The sequence below is a fragment of the Phocoena phocoena genome, chromosome 1, assembly GCF_963924675.1.
Source record: "Phocoena phocoena chromosome 1, mPhoPho1.1, whole genome shotgun sequence".
In the NCBI taxonomy this organism is placed as follows: Eukaryota; Metazoa; Chordata; class Mammalia; order Artiodactyla; family Phocoenidae; genus Phocoena; species Phocoena phocoena.
In genome coordinates, this window is record NC_089219.1 from 89,979,744 (window position 1) to 90,003,428 (window position 23,685).

The following is a 23,685-nucleotide window of genomic DNA, read 5'->3' on the forward strand; positions in this document are numbered from 1 at the left end:
AGCTTATTCAGATAGTGACTAATTTTCATTTGCTGTTCCAGATGTTATCTTTGTTTTTTGGATGGCTTCCTTCAGCTTTATTATTTAATTCCATTTCTGATAGTTTAACCAAGCATTTACAAGAATAACAAGGAGGTTTTCCTTTTAATTATGCCTTCGCAGCCTCTCCCACGTGAGGCGACTCCCATTCCCACCGGGCGCTGCAGTAAGTAAGCCCCGCAGCCGCCGGGGCCCCGGTGCCCACTGCACCGGCCCGGGCATAGAAGTTATCTTTTTATTGGAACAAATTAACAGAGTCCGTGGCATCTACTATATAGCTCTTGATTTTTATCTATTCCAATATACAGAGAAAATAGATGCAGTTTTCTTTAACCTTACAGTGAGAGCAATTCATTTTCCTCATCCTATCTCAGGGTCATGTTAACTCTTCAGATTCAAGACATAAAATGTAGTCTTCAGGCACCCTAATTTTCTCACTGTTTCACAGGACATCATATATTCTAGTACCTTGATGCCATCATGCTGAAAGGACTATGAGATCAGGGAGTATCAGGTATTCTAGTGCTTTCGTGTGCAGTGCCAGAGGTGGGCCGATGAAACGCAAAAAGATATGGGGGCCTCCAGCTCCATTTACCTTTTAATGGATCTATTAAGAGACCTGCTAAGAGACTGCCTTCAAAGTAAAAGAAGTTGCGCCTTTTACGTAGTACCGTACTACTAGTAAAATGGCACAAGTTTTGTGGGCCCACTTATATTGGAGAAATGCCTGTCAGATATGGGAGTGAGCCTCTGAATAATTCACCCTATTACCCAGAATGCCAGATATGAGAGGGCCCTACACCAAGGAAAGCCTCTCCAGCAGAGCCAAGCTATAGTACAATTTATTTTACCATTTAGTTCTCATGACTAAGTGGATACAAAGATATTCAAAGTATATGTAGCCTATTAGGGTGCTTGTGGAAATCACTGTTCGGAGAATCACAGCAGAGATTCCTAGAGATTTGGAGCAAAACTATGCCTTCTTTGACGAGTAACTATTCTCTTCTTATTAATAGTTTCTAGTAGAGTTTAAACAATTGGCCATTGGCCATGCTTATGCTGTGCATAACTTGGTAAGCCAGTCCACCAAGAAGAAAAGTTAGGCATGCCCAGTAGCACTTTATTATCAAGTGAAAATAGTATATGTGTAGGGTGAATGTATAATTTATTATCCAAACTGGGACACTTTAAAAAAAAATAAATTTATTTATTTATTTATCTTTGGCTATATTAGGTCTTCATTGCTGCACGCAGGCTTTCTCTCGTTTTGGCGAGCTGGGGCTACTGTTCGTTGCGGTGCACGGGCTTCTCATTGCAGTGGCTTCTTTTGCCACGGAGCACAGGCTCTAGGCATGCGGGCTTCAGTAGTTGTGGCTCACGGGCTCTAGAGCGCAGCCTCAGTAGTTGTGGTGCACAACCTTACTTGCTCCGTGGTATGTGGGATCTTCCCGGACCAGGGCTCTAACCTATGTCCCCTGCATTGGCAGGCAGATTCTTAACCCCTGCTTCACCAGGGAAGTCTCCAAACCAGGACACTTTTGAGAGTAAAAAGGGCACTACTAATAATTATACTGGGACAACTAGAATAAACTGGTACTTTGCCTGGCAAACCAGGAATATGCTTCAATGTGACAAAAAGTAAATTCTATTAGCAGGGGGCTTACATTCCTAGCTATCCTTCATCATCCTATCCCAGTGACCTTTGACTGAAGAAGGCAAAAGTTAAAAGTAGATTCATTAATACTACACTGGCACTAACTGAAAGTGGACAGTTGCAGCATTGTAACCCCACACTGAAGAGGCTCTGAACACTTGGGGGAAGGGAAATCTCAATGTATAGCTGGTTGAATAGTAGGCCTCATGCTCATTTTGTCTAGAAGGACAGATGCTTGAGGTATGCATTTACAGTGATTCATGGGGAGAGGCTAATGCTTCAGCTGGATAACCTAGCATCTCTGAATGAACAGACAGGAAGTTTCATGAAAAGAAAGTCTGTGAGAGAAATATGTGGATTATTCTTTCAGATTAGGTAGTGTGAGAATATTTGAATATCCAGCAAATACCCTTCATTATAAAAGAGGCTCTTGATAATTAGGTGTACATGATAACCATTTTGTCTGTAGCCTTTTCCCAGCTAAACCAGTGCTTACTCAATGAGACAGTAAATAAAGCGGTCATGGTGGTATACCATGGTGGCACCCTCTAAGGCTGATTTGACTAACATCACTGTTGGATGCTTAATTTTCTTGCAGTAGAGAACAGTCTTTGCTCATAGAAGCCAATTGTTAAATATTTAGAAATTTCACGTTCATTAATATGCTTGTATTTCTTGCTACAATTCCCTTGCTATTTCACCTACTTAATTTAACTATACCTAATGGTGATGGTTGACTTCTCAATTTCATCCATTTGTTGCAGACTATTAGCGTGAGGCCAGTTGGTTCTGGACTTGGAGCCGATGAAGTAACCAATGACTTTTTGGGCAGTCCCCCTTTCAGGAAGAGAGTGAATGCATTTTCATATTAAAAAGAGTAGTTTCATCTTGTTAGATATGAACATTTGTTGTTGTGGTATAAATGCTTGGAAATTTAGGCATAGAAAAATGGAATATATTGATGCCGGGAAGAGACTAGAGTGAATATTTGTCTTGTTTATGGTCTTCCTAGCTCCTTCTGAATTCCCCACTTAAAATCTCTCACCTTATGCTAGATCATTCTGAGGCAGAAGACAGAAATGCTTTCCTACTTTCCATTAGAGTGAGATTGTAGGTTGGAGAGAACCCACCTGGGAGTCAGTCCGGAAGAGAGTGACATGAAAATGTCACATGCAGAGAATTAATTCTTGTGAGAACAACGGAGAGACAATGAGCTTTCAGAAGTCACACACACACAGAGTTCTGAGTGTACAGTTCCATGCTCTGCATGGGCAGTACAAACTGTACTGCTGTGGTGGTGACAGTGGCGCCTTACTGGGGCATTCTCTCAGTGTAATTGGACTCTTCTTCCTGGCTATATAGTCTGCAGGCCAGATATCTCCAGCCTTCCTTGATATTGTATGAGTGACCTCTTAACCTTTAATATATTCTTTTTCTGTGTATCTTGGATGGAATGGGTTCTGTTATTTACAGCTAAAAATGATTCCTGATACATGGATATTTGTGGTAACGAAAAGGAGAAATGTAGGCAATAATCTGGTCAGCCATCATAGAAGAAGTGATATATATTTTTAAAGCACCTCACTCAGTGTTAAGATTGAACAGGGCTTCCCTGGTGGCGCAGTGGTTGAGAGTCCGCCTGCCTTTGCAGGGGACACGGGTTCGTGCCCCGGTCCGGGAAGATCCCATATGCCGCGGAGCGGCTGGGCCCGTGAGCCATGGCCGCTGAGCCTGCGCGTCCGGAGCCTGTGCTCTGCAGCGGGAGAGGCCACAACAGTGAGAGGCCCGTGTACTGCAAAAAAAAAAAAAAAGATTGAACAATCTCACCAAAGTCTCAACTCATGCAATTAGAATTGTTTCTTCCTCAGCCATAAGGTATACAAATCTGCCCCAGTTTAAGAAAATCTCATACACAAATCTTAACTTACAAAACAGATATACTAAAAGGTCTTCCTTTTTTATTTTATCAAAAGATTTACCATATTAAAAAATTAACTATATATTTTACTTAACTGGCCGGTTCCCCATTTATTTACTACATTGTCATTTATTAAGAAATTCTGTTTTTAAAGAGTTCTTCAAGACCATATCTGTTACATAAATAGAGATTTGCTTTTATTTAAGCATGATTTTTTTTTTTTTTTTGTGGTAGCGGGCCCTCTCACTGTTGTGGCCTCTCCCATTGCGGAGCACAGGCTCCAGACGCACAGGCTCCGCGGCCATGGCTCACGGGCCTAGCCGCTCTGCGGCATGTGGGATCTTCCCGGACCGGGGCACGAACCCGTGTTGCCTGCATCGGCAGGCGGACTCTCAACCACTGCGCCACCAGGAAAGCCCAGCATGATAAGTTAAATGCTTGGTTGGGGAGTTGTGAAATCACCACTCCCCAAGGCCTAACAAAGGACTCCAAAAGCACTTTCAAAATTGAAATGCTTTTTTTAATATCAACATTATGAAGAATGTATACTGTTGAGGAATATGTTTATTATTTAGGATTTTTAAATGAAGACAATAAAACACATTTCTAACTAAAAAATTCAACATTACAAAACAGCATGCCTTTCAATTCCTAAATGTTTTTGTGTTAACGTGGCTAACTATTGATTTTATAGAGTCACTATAATCCATTTTGTAGTTATTTTTTCAGTTGTAAAATTTAAAAATCTTTTTTTGGGGCCTTATGGTACTATACAAGTAGTTTTTTACAGTGATGATGGTGCAATAGCTATGCCTGCATCAGATATGTGTATGTGTGTATATGTGTTGTACTATATGGCACCACACTTATAAATACCCGTAAATCCCTTTTAGGTTCACCAGTTCACAGCGGATGTTGAACACCTCTTAGACATTTAAGAGCATCATAAAAAAACTATTTCTGGAGGCTTGTGTTTATGCTTGGAATAGATCTCCTCCACAGCAAGTTGAAAGCGCATTAAAAGGATTTGATCTCAGTCTTTGTGAGATGTTTGCTTTCCTATTAGAGAGCTGATCTTACAGCTGTAACATGAGTAGTTGTCTCTTTAATTACTAGGAACTTGACTTTATAAGAACTGCAGGAGCAGAACTTGGTGACTGATATTTAACCTGATGATAGATGCAGAGATTTCACAATTGAAAAAAAGATTTAGCTTTTTCAGGACAGCTGAAAAATATGTTAGAGCTGCATCTTTTAAAGCTTTCTAGAGATGTTCTAGGTTTCAGATTATGTAATAAGCTCTGCTATTCAAGTTCTGTCTTCCAATTAAAGTGTCGGATCTTATTACAGCCCAGGATATTATTTTTCCATAAATGGGATCTCATGAAATTTTGACTCAAATATTGGTAGGCTGTACTTTATAGAGTTTTACCATATCAGTGCAGCAATAGTGAATGACTTATTCGATATATTCAATTATTACTATTCCCAATACCATTCGAACCTTCAGAATCCTGACCCTCAGTTAATAATTTCCTAAATGGCTTTAATTGATTAGCTGCATCAAGGTAATCAAAGGTTAGTGGAAAAGTTTTAAGGAAGAGTTGAAGCACAAATACTGAGTTTCATTGGTGAAGAGAAATTGGAACTGAGGTTGTCAAATATTTTTAGTCTGTTTTTGATCATAGCAAAAGCTGAACATGGAGATTAGTAGTTTTGCCTTCATGCATTTGATCTGGCCAAAGAACAACCTACTTTAAACTGAAAGGTTACATATTTTCACCAGCAATCTGTAGATATGGATGTGTTTATGGTCACTACTCAGTTATCCTAGCATGTGTATGTCATTTTATCTCTCAGATGCTCAGAAACAAGATGTTTCATTTATGTACTCCCTGATATTTCCATGAAAAAAGTGCCGTAGGTGTTTTCTAATGGTACAAACTGCCTGTATATCTGTTTTACACTCTTCACAGCCTTCTGGGATCATCTCTAAGTGGACTTCTGCTTGCAAAGGAAAGATGTTAAAATTTCCAGGACTGAAAGCTAGTGTGTCTGTCAGGCCTATTGATCATGACATATTTCTGTTGGTGTGGCATCTCTTGCAGTGACCTTCCTCCTGTTCCACCTCTCTTTCCATAGAATGACCTCTATTTCCATTTATATACCAAATCCTACGAACATTACTCTACACTATTTCCTTCTAAACTCATGCATTAATTCTCACTGATTTCCGGTCTCCAGTCTTGATCCCTTCAAATCATTTGACTCCTGTGCTGAAAAGAATTACCATTACCTACTGGATAAAATTTAGACTTAGAAAACAAGGTTCTCCATGATATGGCTTACTAACCACTCTAGCCTTACTGCTTTTAATATCCTTATAAGATATTATGATATTTCATGCCCTTGGACCTCTACTTTGTCTCACCTTAAAATCTGCTTCTATTTTACCTCTCTAGCTCTTATCCATCCCTTTAAGATACAGCTCCGAAAATATACCTTCTAGCATACACCCTCCGGTGCCCCAGACTTAATCAAGTGCCCCTCCTTTGGGGACCCACGGAATCCTGTGTACGCCTTACCATTGCATTCCATTAATATCATATGCTATTATGTCTATCTTGCCTTGTACCCCTTCCCAACTTCTATTTCTGAACCTTGTCTGGCTCATGGTAGCTGCTCAGTAAGTGTTTACGAAAGTGAATTAAATTTATTTCTTATCTGCCTCTGGTCTGTTCATCTCTCTCTTTCTTTTTCCTCATTCCACATGCTCCTGGTTGCTGATCGGTGTATTTGTGATGACTCTGCCTTACTGTATAAATCTCCAACTTTATATATATTTCCTACCTTCACATCCTTCTCATAGTGTACTGGCTTCAGTACAATTAGGTATTCCTAGGGTCAGATGGAGAATACTGGAAACAGTTTTGATTTTAGAATGTTTTCTTTCTTTCTTTTTTTTAAAAATAACATCTTTATTGGAGTATAATTGCTTTACAATGGTGTGTTAGTTTCTGCTGTATCACAAAGTGAATCAGCTGAACATATACATATATCCCCATATCTCCTCCCTTTTGCATCTCCCTCCCACCCTCCCTATCACACCCCTGTAGGTGGTCACAAAGCACCGGTGGAAAATGGAAATCAAGAACTCCTTAAAGAAGCCTGTCCTGTCTTTTAATTGCTAATGACCTGACCTGTTAGGATCCTCACAGGCAGCCTGAGGCAATCTACATAAAGATGAAATCATATACAGGAAGGATTTACAGAAGGCTTTTGAAATTAGAAAGCTTTTGTTCTTGACCTAAGAGTCCTGTTGCATTGGCTTTAACTAATGTGAAAATAAAGACCTAACAATTGACGTAAGTTCAGCTTTAAGATATTTGGTCTGCCTGAGTTCCCAGTGAAATCAGAACCTGGTTTGAGTGAAAGAGCGTTTCTGATTTTGAGACAGTTACTATATATGTCATGTTCATTGTCAGCCACACATCCCTCTCAATCTGCAACTTAATGCCTAAAATTTTGTACAATTTTAAACTTTTGTAAAATTTTACATAATAAACTCAGATTTTTGAAGTTTAACTTTGTGAGGTTTTTCTCACCCAACCATCTCCATGTGCACAAATTTCCCTAAACTGTCTTAGGCACTCAAAAATATTTGACCCACATCATGAACGATTAGCACAACATCTCTCAGTAGTGAGCTGATGAATTTTTCATGAATGCTGTGGTTTGTAAATTTAACCCATCTTTAACTGAATGGCTGTTCAGTTGATCAAGTGATCAAGTGGTTAGTCAAATAAAGGCTGTTGCAATAGTGCACATTCAAAATGTAACACTCTAGGAGTACAGTAATAATGCAGGTTTGTACCGTGGATCTAAATCAGTATTTTACATTGAAGAGTGACTTCTCAGTGAACACATCACTGGATGTGCAAGTCATTGTGGAATATTTTGATTTCTGGAATCAAGACATTGATCCCAGCTGATTTCTCTTCAGAACATATTTTGTCTTTGTCTCTCAGTAGCTTTATTGCCTAGCAGAAGTAAATTCACCTGGTATGAACAGTTTCTCTATAATTTTGAATTGTAAACAAGTCTTTTTGTAAAAAATAAGATTTCCCTGAACTGGTACACTTTTTTTTAAATTTTAATTTTATTTATTTTTTTATACAGCAGGTTCTTATTAGCTACCCATTTTATACATATTAGTGTATACATGTCAATCCGAATCTCCCAATTCATCCCCCCGCCACTGCTTTCCTCCCTTGGTGTCCATACGTTTGTTCTCTACATCTGTGTCTCAATTTCTGCCCTGTAAACCGGTTTGGTACACTTTTCTTAATCCCTAAGAATTCTGAAATTAACATCCAGTTTAACATGAGGGAGACCAGGTGTGCACATGCTCTTCCTTCCCTTCTGTTGCTCTTGAAGACATGCCCCTGCATCTGCGTAAGGCCAGCCCCTCTGATTTTAGCTGATCTACTCATAGACTGTTCCCACAGGAATCCTTTTCTCTCCTGAACTCTCTCTCTCCTCAGTCATTTCAATCAGCCAATGAACACAATCATTCATAGCTATTTTAAGGAAGAAAAACCTACTAGACAAACAGAATAGAGTCCTTCACTCCACAGCATCTTTAGTTTGGCACCCACCCATGTATTTGACTTTTTGAAGCAGAATGCTGTCTCTATGCACTTTCTTTCTATTTTCTTCTCGACCCTTTTGCCCACATATGGAAACTTCATTACATTGTGGGCCCTAATGAATAGCCTCCTTGTATGCATGCCCTTTGGTCTCTAACTTTGTAGTCTCTCACCCACTCTGTTTCTGGGAGGACTTGGACTTGCCTTTGCCAATAGGTTGTGAGAGAAATGGTGTGCCAGTTTTCAGCCAATGTTTCAGGAAGCCTTGTGCCCTTCTGCCCTCTTTCTTGGAACCCTGCCACCATTCTGAAAACAAGCCAGGACAGTCTTTGGGTGGTTGAGAAACCCTTCAAAACATTGTTCCACTTGAGGCTATTCTAGAGCAGCCGACCCCTAGAATACTCACTGGTTAATTGCAGTTACATGAGCTAACGCTGTTGAGATCAGCTGAGACTTGTCCAGATGAGCAAAGCCACCCAGATGATCCATAGACTTGTGAGAAATAATTGTTATTTTAAGCCACTGAGTTCTGTAGTGGTTTATTACACAGCAGTAGCTAGTTACCATATTCCACTGATCTGGCTTTCATTGCCACCACACTTCTGAAAGTGACCTTGTTCTTATCAAGGTCACCAGGGCCCTCTAATTCACGACATCTTAGAGTCAATTATCTGACAAAATGCTCCTTTTTGAAATTCTTTTCTAGACCTTCATGATATCACATTTACTTGGTTTCCTGCTACCTCACTGATATTCTTCCTCAATCTCCCTTACTTCTTTTCCTCCTCTGCCAGATCTTTAAATGTTGGAAATCACAGGGGTCTATGTGTGTCCTCCTTTCCTTTTTAAAAATATTTTTTCTTTTATAATATCATTCAGTTCCATGGATTCAAATACTACCTATGTGATGATAACTCTCAAATATAAATCCCGTTTTCCATATCTTTTCTCTGAATTCTAGAATCACATTTCTAGAAGCTTGTTTAGCATCTTCACTCAGATATACAATAGACATTACAAACTTAACATGGCAAAAGATAACTATTTTTCTACCTTCCAATTCTTTTTTAGTTTCTTTCTGAGTCTTTATCATCCAGGCTCCCAAACCAAAAACCCAATTCACAAATATGTTGCTAGCTCTACTTCCAAAACACATCATGAATGTGATCATACCCCACCAACTCCTACAACTGTAGTCTGACCCACCCTCATGTCTTATTTGCCCAGCTGTACTTGCCTCTTAATTGATTTTCCTGCTTTCATTCTTAATCTATAGTCAATTCTCTTCACAGTAGCTCGAACGGTTTTTTAAAAGTTTAAATCTAATCACATCATTACTTTGCTTATACTCCTCCAATGGCTTTCCATGCCAATTGGAAGAAAATCCAAACTTCTTACCTTATTTTCTAAAACCCTCTCTGATCTGTCTATAGCTGTCTTCTCTGGTCTCATCTCTGACCACTCTCATTTTTTTACACTGTTCTCCAGCCACTCTCATTTTCCTTCTGTCCCTCAAGCACTCCAAGATCCCCTCTGTCTCTTAGCCTCTGCACTTGCTGTTCCTACTGCCTGGCATTTTCTTTACTGTATATTTCATAGTTGGTACTTTTTTCAACATTCTAGTGTTAGATAAAAATGTCATATTTTCATACCAGGATTTTGGGGCCATCCTTGCTCAAATAGCTTCCTTCTGCAGCCCCCAATTCATTCTCTAAGCCACCATCTTGTTTTATTTATTTTCTTCATGGCACTTATTTATCTTCTAGTTCTTATGTAAAAGCAGCTTATTTATTCATTTCTTACATGGTTATTGTCAGTCTTTCTCCATTAGAGTGTAGCCTTCCTGAAATTAGACTCTTGCTTGCCTTGTGAACTGCTGTACTATATACTCCATGCCCAGGACAGTACCTGGTACTGAGTGGGTATTCAGTAAGGATGTAGTGAAAGAATGAATGCATCTGAAGTGGAGCACTACTGATGAATATGTCAAAATATTGGATCTTGATCTTATTTCAAAAATATTGACAAGAACCCACAATGTATTTCCAAATCCTTAGATTCTTTAAATGTGTAAAAATAAGGTATTACAATGGATTAAACCTGTGAAATCTCTTTATTAATGGCATTGATCTAGTCATTGACTTAGCTTTTGTATTAGCCAGCAGAAAGGTACTGATGTGAAAACACTGTGTCCTTTGCTCTGGCAGCTGGCCTTTCACGAAATTGATTTTCCAAATGCCACTGATTTGCAACATATAGTTAAATTGTGTCATGAATGAGCTACTTTCAGGTTTGCATATCCATGATGTACCAAGGAGATGCCATATACAATCAATGATTTTATTTAGGAATGAAAATGTATGTTTTCAAATGAGAAATATTCCCTTCATAGAAATATTAAAAATGTATCCTTTAAGATTTAGCTTAAGCATTACCTTCCCTGGCAAGCGTTCCTTGATCTTTTAGGAAATGCCAGTCACATCTTCTTCTTGGGCACCTAGTGCCTGAATGCATTGACTGCATTGAAATTTTAATTGCCGATTGACATCTGCTTTTTCCCACCAAACCTTGAGGTCCTTCAAACAGATCCCACAACTTCTTCATCTTTCTTCTTCTTGAATGCAGATCCTGATTTTGGCAATCTTTAGTCAGTTTGTAAAATAAAGTAAGCTCAAGCAAATGTTTATTGAATTGAATGAAATAAATACATATTGGATTGAATTACTAGTTAATTGTTTATGTGAATATCTAAGCTTACCTTCAGAACGTAGAAACAATGTACTGTATTTCTTATATAGTCCTCTTAGAGTATAGTACACTACTCTGCATATGGCAGCTCTCTCCTCCACTGGATTTAGGCTCCACACAGACTAGCTACCACCACCAGGATTAGGGGCATTTGTAGTCAACTTCCACATAGGGTTCTACACTAAATCACTATCTTGACTCCTGTCCTGATGAGCTGCCTGGATAATACTAACACTTCATGAACTTTTAAGAGGCAGCATAGTTTATAGTTTCATGACTTCGGTCATTTTACATCATCTCATTTTTTTTATCGGTAACTAACTCATGGAGTTGTTATGAGGATCACATAAATTAGAATACACCAAGTACATGAAAAGTTCTAAATGTCTGGTTCATATTAGATTATAAAGAACTGTTAGGTATTAATAATAATAATAAAAATAATAATGTTTTTATTGTTATTATTACTCCTTCCTGAGGCCTACATCAGAGCTCAGTCTTGGAAGTCACACATCTTCGCCTCCTATTTTCCACTTTGTTTAAGCCACCAGACCTGGGGCCTCAAAAGTCAGACTGAGCCAACAGATCCTAGGAGAATGTTCAAACTGGGAAGAGTTTTCATCAGTCTATGTCAGGATAATGGAGACATTTTTTTACTCCTCCCACTGATGGTTCTACATTCAATCCTGAGCAAGGAGTAAGTGGTACCTTTAAAAGTGAAACCTTTATGTGTCCTTTCCTCTATTTTGATTTTATGCATTAGACATACAAGTTGGTTTGGGAGCGGGCTAGCTATGAGTGAGAAGGTTAAAGTAGCACCTGGTCAACACATAAAAAATACTCACTGAGGGAAAAAATTTTTCTTTGTGTTGATGTTTTCCTTTACAGAAGGAAATCCAGTGTAATGAGCTGGCTCTTCAGGAATAAATCAGTAAAAGGAAGGTACAACTTATGAGAAAAGCTGGTAAGCAGATTCCTGAACCTGAGGCAAGAAATCTTCTTGGCTACCTTGGGTGTAAGTCTCCAAAATATGTATGAGCTGAACTAACTGCTATGAAAACCCAAGAAGTCAGCTTTTATCACACAAGACTAGACTAGGAAAGGCAACAGCGCTTTCAAAAACTCTGAACTGTTTAACAAAATCTAACCAGATCTTAGGGAGTACGAAATAAACCTTTTAGGGTACTCTTTAGGGCACTTTTTTTATGATTATTCTAGTCCTTACTGAGGAAGTAGGAAGTACAACTGCCCCTTCTTTTTAATTTTACTGTTTTCTCAGAGAACTTCTGTACATAAGCATTTACAATCCATTGATTTTCCAGTTCTTATTGGAGTGAACCAGTAGATTCAATGTATATGTCTCAATCATGGAAAATAGAATATATAATACTTCCCCTCAGGAAGATGATAAGAATTATGGTGTAAAGTCATAAAAAGCACAAAAGTGAACTTTAGCTTTTTTCTGCATCTTTCTGTTGAATCATATTTAATATTAATTTAAGCTCTGTATTCAATGGAAAAATGATCATGTTTACATACTAAAATTATTACATTATAAGCAGAGTGACAATGGCTTTACTATGATGGAAATTTTCCAAATTTTACTGACAATGGTATCAATTACAGTTGACTCCCACTTCTTCATGATGCCATAGTTATTAATAATTATGGCTATTTATACATCTAGAAAGATACTCTCACATTTGGCTGATGGGCAGGTCAATCTCTGACTTGCAAATTAAGTTCTCCGAAGTGACAGTGTTCTCAGAATTCCCACTGTGCTCACTACTCATTCCAGGCACCTGGTACATCTATTTTCTCTCCTCCTTAGAATGCTGTGCTCTTTTGTTGTTATTTTTAATCTTCCTATTCTAACTATTTTGATACCTCAGTCCTTCCCAGGGATAAAGTATCAATCAATCACAAATAAAGAATATATATGAAAAAAAGAATATATACGGACCAGATCATTATTATAGACATGAGAAGTAGGAGGTTATCATTAAAGGCAGTGTGCCTGGAATATTTGAAAGTACATGTTCCAGACTAAAATTATAGACTTTAGAAAATAATTTGGATCTTTCTTTGGAAATATCCTATAGTTAATAAATCCGAAAATGTCTAGAGTATTATAAGTTTTTCTTCCTATCATATTTAAGAATCTGTTAGAAAAGCATGTAGTCAGAATAAAATATTTGGCTAGAATTTCTAGCCAAAGAATTAAGGGAAGAAAAAGAAATAAAAAGGAAAGTGTATTGTTTTCTTATGGCTGTTTTAACAAATTACCACAAATTTAGTAGCTGAAAACAACAATAATTTATTATCTTATAGCTCTGGAGGTCAGAAGCCCAAAATCAATCTCACTGGGCTAAAGTCAAGGTGTTGGCAGGCTAGTTCCTTCTGGAGACTCTGAGGGGAGATTCTGTTTCCTTATCTTTCTCAGCTTCTACAGGCCTGCATTCCTTGCCTCATGATCCCCCTCCTCCTATCACTACAATCTTGTGCTTTCTTTGGTACATCTACTACTGTAATCCAATCTTCTTCTGCTTTCTTAGAAGGATACTGGTTATTATTTGGGCCCACTGGGATAATTCAGGATAATCTCCCCATCTTAAGATCTTTCACAATCACATCTGCAAAGTCCGTCTTACAATGGAAGGTAACATATTAACACGTTCTGGGGATTTGGATGTTTACATCTTTGGGGGGGCCATTATTCAGCCTACTATAGAAAGGAACATGCACAATAATTACAGAGATGATATGGTTGTTCACATAGTTTATTAAGGCTAATAAGAGTTTAGCTAGGTGGCTAGATATAAGACCCATTTAAAAAATGCAGTTGCATTTTTATATATCAGGGTGAAAGAGAAAACGTAATGAAATGTAAAGGACAAAACTAGAAAAACTTAAAAAAAAATTGAAGTCTGACAATGCCAATCTCTTGGTAAGGATGTGGAGCGATGAGAACTCTCACACATTGTTAGTGGGAGTATAAAGTGGAACCACAAATTTGGAAGCAATTTAGTATTTTCTTGAAAGCTGAAGATGTACACAACTTATGAACCAGAAATTCTCCTCCTAGGTATGTGCCTCTGTGTCCTAAGGGGCATAAGCAAGAATGCTTATAGCAGAATTGTTAACTGATTATGAGAGCAAAAGGTAGAAAGAGCCCAAATGTCCAATAAGAAGATAGTAATTAAATACAGTGTGATATTCTCCACCATGGAGTACTATTTAGTAGTAAGAATGAATGACACCTACATGGAAAAAATGGATGAATCATAGAAGCATATTTTTGAAAGAAAAACACAAGAAGCAACATACAGAATGATATAATTTTAATAAAATTCCAAGAAATTAAAAATATGTATTGTTAAAAGTGCACATAGGTGTGATACAAATTTTTTAAAAAGCATTGAAGTGATAAACACAATATTAATAGTAGTGAATCAGTATGAGTAGAAACAGGCAATTGGGTTTGGGAAGAAGACAACAGACATTTTAAAGTAATGTTTAGTTGGTGCAGAGTTTTTATTTTTTTCTATTAATATTCTTCAATATTTAATAGATGTTATTTACTTTTGCATGTATCAAATAGTTATAAATATTGTTTATATATATTTATATATAGTGTGTACACATATATACATAAACAAAAATGTGTATATATGTACATATATATATACACACATACAAGTTTAGAGGAAAAGAAAAGCAAGCAGTATAGCAGTGCCATTTTGCCATGCACCTGTGCTGCAAGTGGTCAGGTCCTATCACTTAGCGCAAAAGCAAAGGCATATTCAAGTTCTCTGGCCCATATGGAACACACATGGAAATAAATATCTACGGAATATCAAATTTAAAAATAAATAAATGTGTGCATTACCTGGAGACAATATATGGGGTGCTGTCTCTAGTTTAATCCACTGATTAGCAAATGAATTTTTAAGGCAGTTATGCTCAGAATATCTGATTTTTAATTCCTGAATTTGTGTTTTGTTTCATTTTTCTTTCTAGGGAATAGAACTGCCATTTTTTCTTTCTATATTTCAGAGGAATAATTTGATGGCAAGAGTTCCTGTGGCCCTATAAAATCAAAATAATTCCTGCCCTTCGATAAGTCCAGAGTTGACTTTGAAACAAGCCTTTTCCTTTTGACTTTGAAACAAGCCTTTTCCTTTTATAGAGCAGGGCATTGCTGGCCCCCCCAGTGGCCGGGAGGTACCAATGGCACTGCTGAGATTACTAATCCTTAATTACACCCTAATACAATTAACACCCTAAATGCTATCAGCTTGGAGGAGCACTTTTAGACACAATATCTCAGCTTGATTTTTGACATTCTTTCTCAGATTGATTCTTTTATTTTCCTTCTGGCTTAATGCATGGTTGTCTTTCCTTTAGCATGGGCTCACTTGGTCCATTCTTTTTTTTTTAACACTTTTATTAGAGTATAATTGCTTTACAATGTTGTGTTAGTTTCTGCTGTATAACAAAGTGAATCAGCCATACATATACATGTATCCCATATCTCCTCCCTCTTGCGTCTCCCTCCCACCCTCCCTATCCCACCCCTCTAGGTGGTCACAAAGCACTGAGCTGATCTCCCTGAGGCTGCTTCCCACTAGCTATCTATTTTACATTTGGTAGTGTATGTATGTCCATGCCACTCTCTCACTTCGTCCCAGCTTACCCTTCCCCCTCCCCTTGTCCTCAAGTCCATCCTCTATGTCTGCGTCCTTATTCCTGTCCTGCCCCCAGGTTCTTCAGAACCATCTTTTTTTTTTTTTTAGATTCCATATATATGTGTTAGCATACAGTATTTGTTTTTCTCTTTCTGACTTCACTCTGTATGACAGACTCTAGTTCCATCCACCTCACTACAAATAACCAAATTTCGTTTCTTTTTATGGCTGAGTAATATTCCATTGTATATATGTACTACATCTTCTTTATCCATTTATCTGTCAATGGACACTTAGGTTGCTTCCATGTCCGGGCTATTGTAAATAGAGCTGCAATGAACATTGTGGTACATGACTCTTTTTGAATTATGGTTTTCTCAGGGTATATGCCCAGTAGTGGGATTGCTGGGTCATATGGTAATTCTATTTTTAGTTTTTTAAGGAACCTCCATACTGTTCTCCATAGTGGCTGTATCAATTTACATTCCCACCATCAGTGCAAGAGGGTTCCCTTTTCTCCACACCCTCTCCAGCATTTATTGTTTGTAGACTTTTTGATGATGGCCATTCTGACTGATGTGAGGTGATACCTCATTGTAGTTTTGATTTGCATTTCTCTAATGATTAGTGATATTGAGCATCCTTTCATGTGTTCGTTGGAAATCTGTATATCTTCTTTCTCAGATTGATTCTCTTATTTTCCTTCTGGCTCAATGCACAGTTGTCTTTCCTTTGGCATAGGTTCACTTGGTCCATTCTTTACTGGAGCTCTCTGACAGGAGAGGGGCTACACTGGATATACTCAGGGAAAATATGACATCATGTTAGTTACATCATATTATTAATTAGTCAGTGGCTAATTAATTATTATTAATTAGTCAATGACATGTTTCCTGAAATTTAAAGTTTATACTTTTACATGTAAGCCTTTTTTTTTTTTTTGCGGTATGCAGGCCTCTCACTGTTGTGGCCTCTCCCGTTGTGGAGCACAGGCTCTGGATGCGCAGGCCCAGCAGCCATGGCTCACAGGCCCAGCCACTGCGTGGCATGTGGGATCCTCCCGGACCGGGGCATGAACCCGTGTCCCCTGCATCGGCAGGCGGACTCTCAACCACTGCGCCACCAGGGAAGCCCAAGGCTTTTTTATTTACATAATGTCAACATTTATCTAAGCATGTGGGAGAGAGTTTTGGGTGGCAGAAGGCCTATCTCAACACACTGTGTAGGCTGGAGTTTATTCTGCTTATATCTTACATATATGCATATAGTCCTGTGGGATTGATATCTGATACAATATCAGATTGATATTGTATTTTTACTCCAGGTAAATAAAATAAGTCTCAGAGAAGTGAATGATTTGGCTGAGGCCAACCAGTTAATAAGTTGCAGAGTTAGAATTAGAATCACTCTTTTGACAATCCAATGCTTTTGTTACTACCACAGGTAGTCTATGATGTAAGACCAGTCCTAGAGCTGGTGATGACTCCCTGGGCATAGCAGGCAGATGCTGTGGGGAGGAACTAGGACATACAGCTCTCGTTTAATAACTAATTGGCTCTTTCTACAGTGTTTAATTTCTTGAGCCAATAAGATACATTTCACAATTCACTGGAAACTCATTTGAGTGGGGACCTTGTGGGACCTGTTTTCTTCCATTTCCAGCCAGGCTTGCTGCTGCTCTGTCAGACCAAGACACACCTTCTCTTTCTTCTTTGGTCAGAATATGTGAAGCCTTTCTGACCATAGAGTAGAGATCCTGGACTTCTTTTTTTTTTTTTGGCTGTGTTGGGTCTTCATTGCTGCTCTAGTTTGGACGAGCGGGGGCTACTACTCACTGCGGTGCACAGGCTCCTCATTGAGGTGGCTTCTCTTGTTGCGGAGCACGAGCTCTAAGCGCGTGGGCTTCAGTTGTTGTGGTTCATGGGCTCCAGGGCGCAGGCTCAGTAGCTGTGGCTCATGGGCCCAGTTGCTCTGCGGCATTTGGGATCTTTCCTGACCAGGGCTCGAACCCGTGTCCCCTGCATCGGCAGGCAGATTCTTAACCACTGCGACACCAGGGAAGCCCTGCTTTTGTTATTTTAGAAGGTTACAGTGTGATTGAAGGCTTGTTAAAATAGAACTTTAAATTTATTTCTACCTTAGGGTAGATATGGAAGTAAGTATATTCTGGGAAGAAAATCTAATGAGAAAAATAGCAGCATCTTCTCAGATTCTTGTTCACCGTATGAGGGGTTTTCCACCCACTCATTCTTACCAATATGCCTCACTCACTTTGCTTTCCCTAATCAGCTTTCCTGCACACATGCCTCTGTCTGGCATCTAGAAGGGAGCTTTAAATTCTTGTATGTAGTCATACTTCAGGGGAAAGATATGTTCTTTTTATCTGGGCTAAACTACAAGCTTATTTCCCTTGGCTTATCTTATTAATATTTGATGGCATTTACCTTCAAAGTGACTTTGCACAGTTCCCCTGGAGTGTTGGCAAAAAGGAGGCTTTCTAATGCAAATCTGACTGTATTAAAAGTTTTTAAAAATTTGGCCCAAATGAGACTGCCTTCATAGTCAAATGTTAGCCATCAAGGCATTTATTCACTTTTTCATTCATTGATTTGTTTTTTAATTAAGTGTATGCAATAATTGATTAAACAAATATTTTCTGAACACCCTGTGGTGGTTATTAGCACTGGTCTAAGAGCTTATAGTTCAGTAGGGAAGGTGAGATATTGTAAAAACACCACAAAAACTTTAAAAGATTGTGCTGTTGATAGAAATGTATTTCAAGAAGGAAGAAGGAGCCAGGCTCTGGGGAATGCACACACTGCTTCTTAAACACATCAAAGTTATAGGCTTCCTTTTACACTTAAGTATAAAAGACCCTTTTCCAGATTTGTCTTGTATTCTGCAGGAAAGGAGGTGCCTCATGCACTTGGGTAGGGGAGATGAATTATGGTGAATGGTCAGTAGCAGAAGGAAAGAGGAGTCTGTCATTCCTTAATGAGCTTCGGACTATTTGAAAAAAATTACCATAGAAATTCCAAATTTGAGATATAGCATTTGAAATGCCATACTGGTCACAACTGTTGTCTAGTAAAACATTAGGATCTTTTAAAGGGTTATTGGATTTGTACAGGAGAAAAAAATATTCAAGATCTATGAAGGGATTTCAGTGTTTTCCCAGGGGAGTAAAACATTAAGATTCTCTTTGTCAGTTGAGATGCTCACTTTTAGAGTATGGGACATGAAGTTCCATTAGTGATGGAGGGACCAATTGTGGCCCAGCAACCACAATGCTAAGAGAAGAATCAAGAGTCGATCAATGAAACTGGTGAGGATGAAATGCTCTGGGAGGACTGAGGAGACAGCAGAGAAGGCATATGCAGGGGCTGTTGATTAATTGTCCTGGAAGAATGAGTAAACTGTGAAAAAGTGAAGATGAGGGAGACATTTCTCTAAAAGGAAATAATTTGTACACTGAAAAATGTTTATTGAGCCATTATTTTGAGAAAAAAATGTGTTAAATTATGGAGAGGATATAAGGAGTATAAACTTACAATTTAATAAGATGTAAGTCCTATACACGAAAATGAGAGAGAATAATTAAATATCATTTTAAGTGATACAGAGAGAAGGTCTAAAAAATGTTCAGAAGGGGATTGCTGTATAAGGTTGTATAACGTTGTCAATTTAAAGACCTATATATTCAAACTGCCATCATCCACTTCCTCCTAACAATGCTTTTAGAGGTGATTATTTTTCTTGCAAAGAAATTTGGTCATACACATTCTTAATTATTTTTTTGGCTTAGTCATTCTTACTTTATGACATTAAGAGTCCTGAAAACGAGAGTAAATTTAATAATTTAGTTTAACTTGGAGATCTGGTAAGTATACCATGTTATCTAGAGTCACATTCTTAAAGTTGATCGTCAGATGTAGTTATGAGATTCCTTGATTCCTCTTTTCTTCTTCACCTGCATCTTATAAATCTCATAGTCTTTACTTCTCAAAGGATCCTGTACTATTCCACTTCACTTCATTTGAACCTTTTAGCCCAAGCTACCATCATGTCTCCCCTGGACTCTCATAATAGCTTCCTACTGATATCTTTCATTCTAATCTTGAGCCCTACAATCCAGCCTCCCATTCGAGCCAGTGACCCTTCTGAAAGGGACATTACATAGTGTCACTCCTCATCTAAAACTCCTCAGTGGCTTCTCAAACTTACCAATGCCCACAGAGCTCTCTGACCTCATCACCTACCACTCTCCCTTTAGCTCCCCAGCTACATTAGTATCCATATACTTTTCTTGAATTTCAAACACACTGCCTCTTAGAGCATTTGCATATCAGTTCCCTCTGCTCAGAATGCATGTCTCCCAATTTCAGTGTCTGGTGACCTTCATTCAGATCTCAGCTTTTACATCATCTCCTCACAGTGGATTTCCCTAACCTGACCATTTTCTATTACAGTACGTTTTAAATTTTGTTATCTCTATCTGAAATTATCTCATTCGTTTGTTTACTTTATTAGCTCTGTCTCCAATTACAATATCGGAGTTCTTTCTCCTTCTTCATGGTTTTATCTCTAGAACTTAGAACAATACTTCTATCATGGTGAACTCCATAGATATTTATCAGATGAATGTTGAATTACAGTTGAAGTGTTTTCTTCCTACTCATCTTCTACACTCGGAGGAGTAATTTACAGTTGTGGCTTGATTTCCAAAGGCTGATAAGGAGAATTGGTTTCACCAGAATTATAGTTTAAAACACTCTTAAGCTTACCATGGAGTAAAGCCTGTTTTACAGCCTTGTGGGAATCTGAACTTACGATTCTGAAACTTAATGTCTGTAAGATGAAACTCATCAATTGATGGTAAATTTAAAATAGCCTTCCAAAGAAATAAGAAAGCAGGAAATGCAAGAGGCAGTTGCGAATAAGTTGTAAATGTTTTTAATACGATATGAAAGTCTTAAATCATGAAAATGAAATAGTAAACATTTATCCTTTTAGAGTCTTCTATATTATACAGGATATGCAGTATATATGAACTTAATATTATCTATTTTTTTCTAAAGTAATATTATTAGACTTGATGTGAAAGCAACTGTGAACTGAAAGTGCACCATGAGCAAAATTTTGCTTATTCCGACAGCAATTTTAAATTTTATTTACATCTATGATGAAATACATTTTATTTAAATCTATAATGATTGCTTGTTTGATCACTTCCATTTCTGCTAGGCACTCTGAGGGTCTGCTAAAGCCCTACTGAATATTGTGGTTTTCGTCATGAGCTTCTTTGGGCAAGTGGTAGAAACTTAGATCAACTCCACTGAAAAGGAAATTTATTAGTCACAAAACCAGAAATTCCAGGAGGGTTCCATGAATATTTCTTTCTCTTCATTCACCTCTTAGTAATACGTGTCTCTGCTTTCCTTTAATCTCAGCATCATTATCATCTATCTACAGATGATGAGCTTCTTCTAGTAAGTTAATAAAGGCTGGAGAAGCCCAGGGTGATATTCTCCTAGCATCAGACTCTAAAGGAAAGAAAAAGGTCTAGCTTATTCCCATAACTTATTCATTCAGTTGACTGACATTCTTTTAACTAATGTTGATTGAGCACCCTTTCTGTCAGGCTAATCTCAAAAATTCTTGATTCTTACAGCCCTTGTTTATACCATGGGCCTCTTCCTGGCCAGAGGAATAGGGTATGTTGATAGGCAGTACTATGCCAAATGCCTCTACCTTGACTGAGGAAGTAGAGGGTATCATTATTTATATGGCTCCTGAAAAAAAGAGGGCATGTTGTTCCCAGTTATAGAAAGATAGGAAATGTGTTGGGCAGGCACAAACTCATAGCTACAATATTTCACTCAAACAACGAGGATACTACATAATTAATGAGCTGGGCATAAGATTCAAGTTAAGTTGACAAAACAGTAAAAGACAAGAACCATTTTTTCCATTTATTTATTTTTAAAATTCTACTTTGGAAACAAATCTTAACTTGATCAAAGTTGCTTTTACATACTTGTTCTCATTTCTAGCAGGGTTCCTTATGCAATTCCCAGTGCTGTTTAATTGAGATGTGGCTAAAGCTTTGAGAGACTGTTTGAACTTCACAGTATATAATTTTTTTGTATAATTAAAAAAAGGAAATCCCCAAGTGAAAGTTCATAATTTCCATCTTGTGCCCTACAAAAGAGAAGTTTCATTTTGTCCGTCTTAATGCTTATATAATTCTAAATTGAGATGAATACTCCTGTTTCCAACACTTCCTCAAACAAATTTCTTCTAAACATTCATGACCATAATACAGAGTTTTATATATTAATGGATCAGTTCTTCCTTATTTGTAAATTAATTATGGTCTTCTCTTGATTACCTTATCAGTTTAGATTCTGTCTGGAAAGCAAATTTCTTCTTTCTTTCTTGTTTTCTACAGCAAATGTATATTGACTACCAGCTATAAAGCAAGCTTTTGGCTAAATTAAAGGAATGCAAGTTCTTTTCAGTAAGGCACTTGGTTGCTTATTACTAACTAGACTTCCTCCTCCCCGCAGCCCCTCCACCCTCTCCATCTCCACTGGATTTCTCTATATGAGAAGACTATGTGGCACAAATTTCAAACTCATTTGGGATTTGCTAATAGCCAGTAATTCACTTCACTGAACTTACTATTATTTTTTAAAATTTCTACATTTACTTGAACAGATCTACTGTTTAGGAAAGCATCCTGGATAGTTTTTATCACCTTGTGTTTTTACCACTTCATACTTTTCTGAGTGTTTTGTGATTTCATCCTATATTCATTTCTCTGACATCTGCTTGCCACTACTATCCATGTTGATAATGTATGAGCTTTGAACATTTCTTAATGAATATCTATGTGGTTTCTGTTGGCCCTTCAGAAGAGATCAACTGGCCATTCTTGTAGGCCAATAATTATTTTTTGTCCTTCTTGAAGATGTTCAAAGGGGTAACCTTGGTGACTCTGAAGTGGTGTATATACTTGGGAATTTTAACTGTGAAAAAATCAACAATATTGTGAAAGTGAATGCAATTTTCATTTACTTACCTAAGAAATTACTTTGTATCTTTTTTCCCTAGTTCCCCCTTTGGCCACTGAGGAAAATTAGTTTCTTTATATTTTAGTGGCATCCTCATCTCTTTATCTTTCTAAGAATGGCTATTTTCTTCTATGAAACTTTGAATAAGAGAATAATATTTCTCGTAAGCAAGATTCTTCATTTCAAAGTTGGATAGTCATTTAATTCTTTTAATCTTGTCTTCACAAATACTAACTAATATTTGAGAACTTCCCTAATTCATTTAGTAAATGAAGAATAAATAGCAGAGGCAGATATTTCAGAACCTCATTACATGATGACCAGTTGTTCTGACCAATAAAATGGATCACAGCATGTTCAAAACAGGCTTATGTTTTCCTGCTGCTGGTCATTATGAAACCTGACAGCAGCAAAACTCAGGGCTCATTTTTACTCTACTGAAGATTGTTTGCACCGGATGAGTACAGACCCACCCACCACCATTGATTTTGGATATTACAATATAAAATGGTACATGTATTGAAAGAGAAACAATGACCTCTCTTCCTGTCTTGGCTTTATATTGACTGAGTTACTTTCTTTAATTACTTCCAACACTTATTGTCAATATGAGGAGTTTTGGCGCCAGTTTTAAGTCATGCAACCCATTGGACAACCCACTTAACCTCTATGACTCCGTAGTGGAGCCAGACTGAAGAATATCTAAGGTTGATTGCTGCTAAAATGTCTATGAATTAATAATACTTAGGCTATATAAAACATATTATCTTGTGCTGCTATTAACTCATTTATTCTTTTGTAATTATCCTTATAACCGTATCTTACTAGTACATTTCTAGAAGGCCTATACTATTTCTCTACTCTTTTATATTCTTCCACCCAGAGATTTGCACAGAGGACTCAGTAAATATTT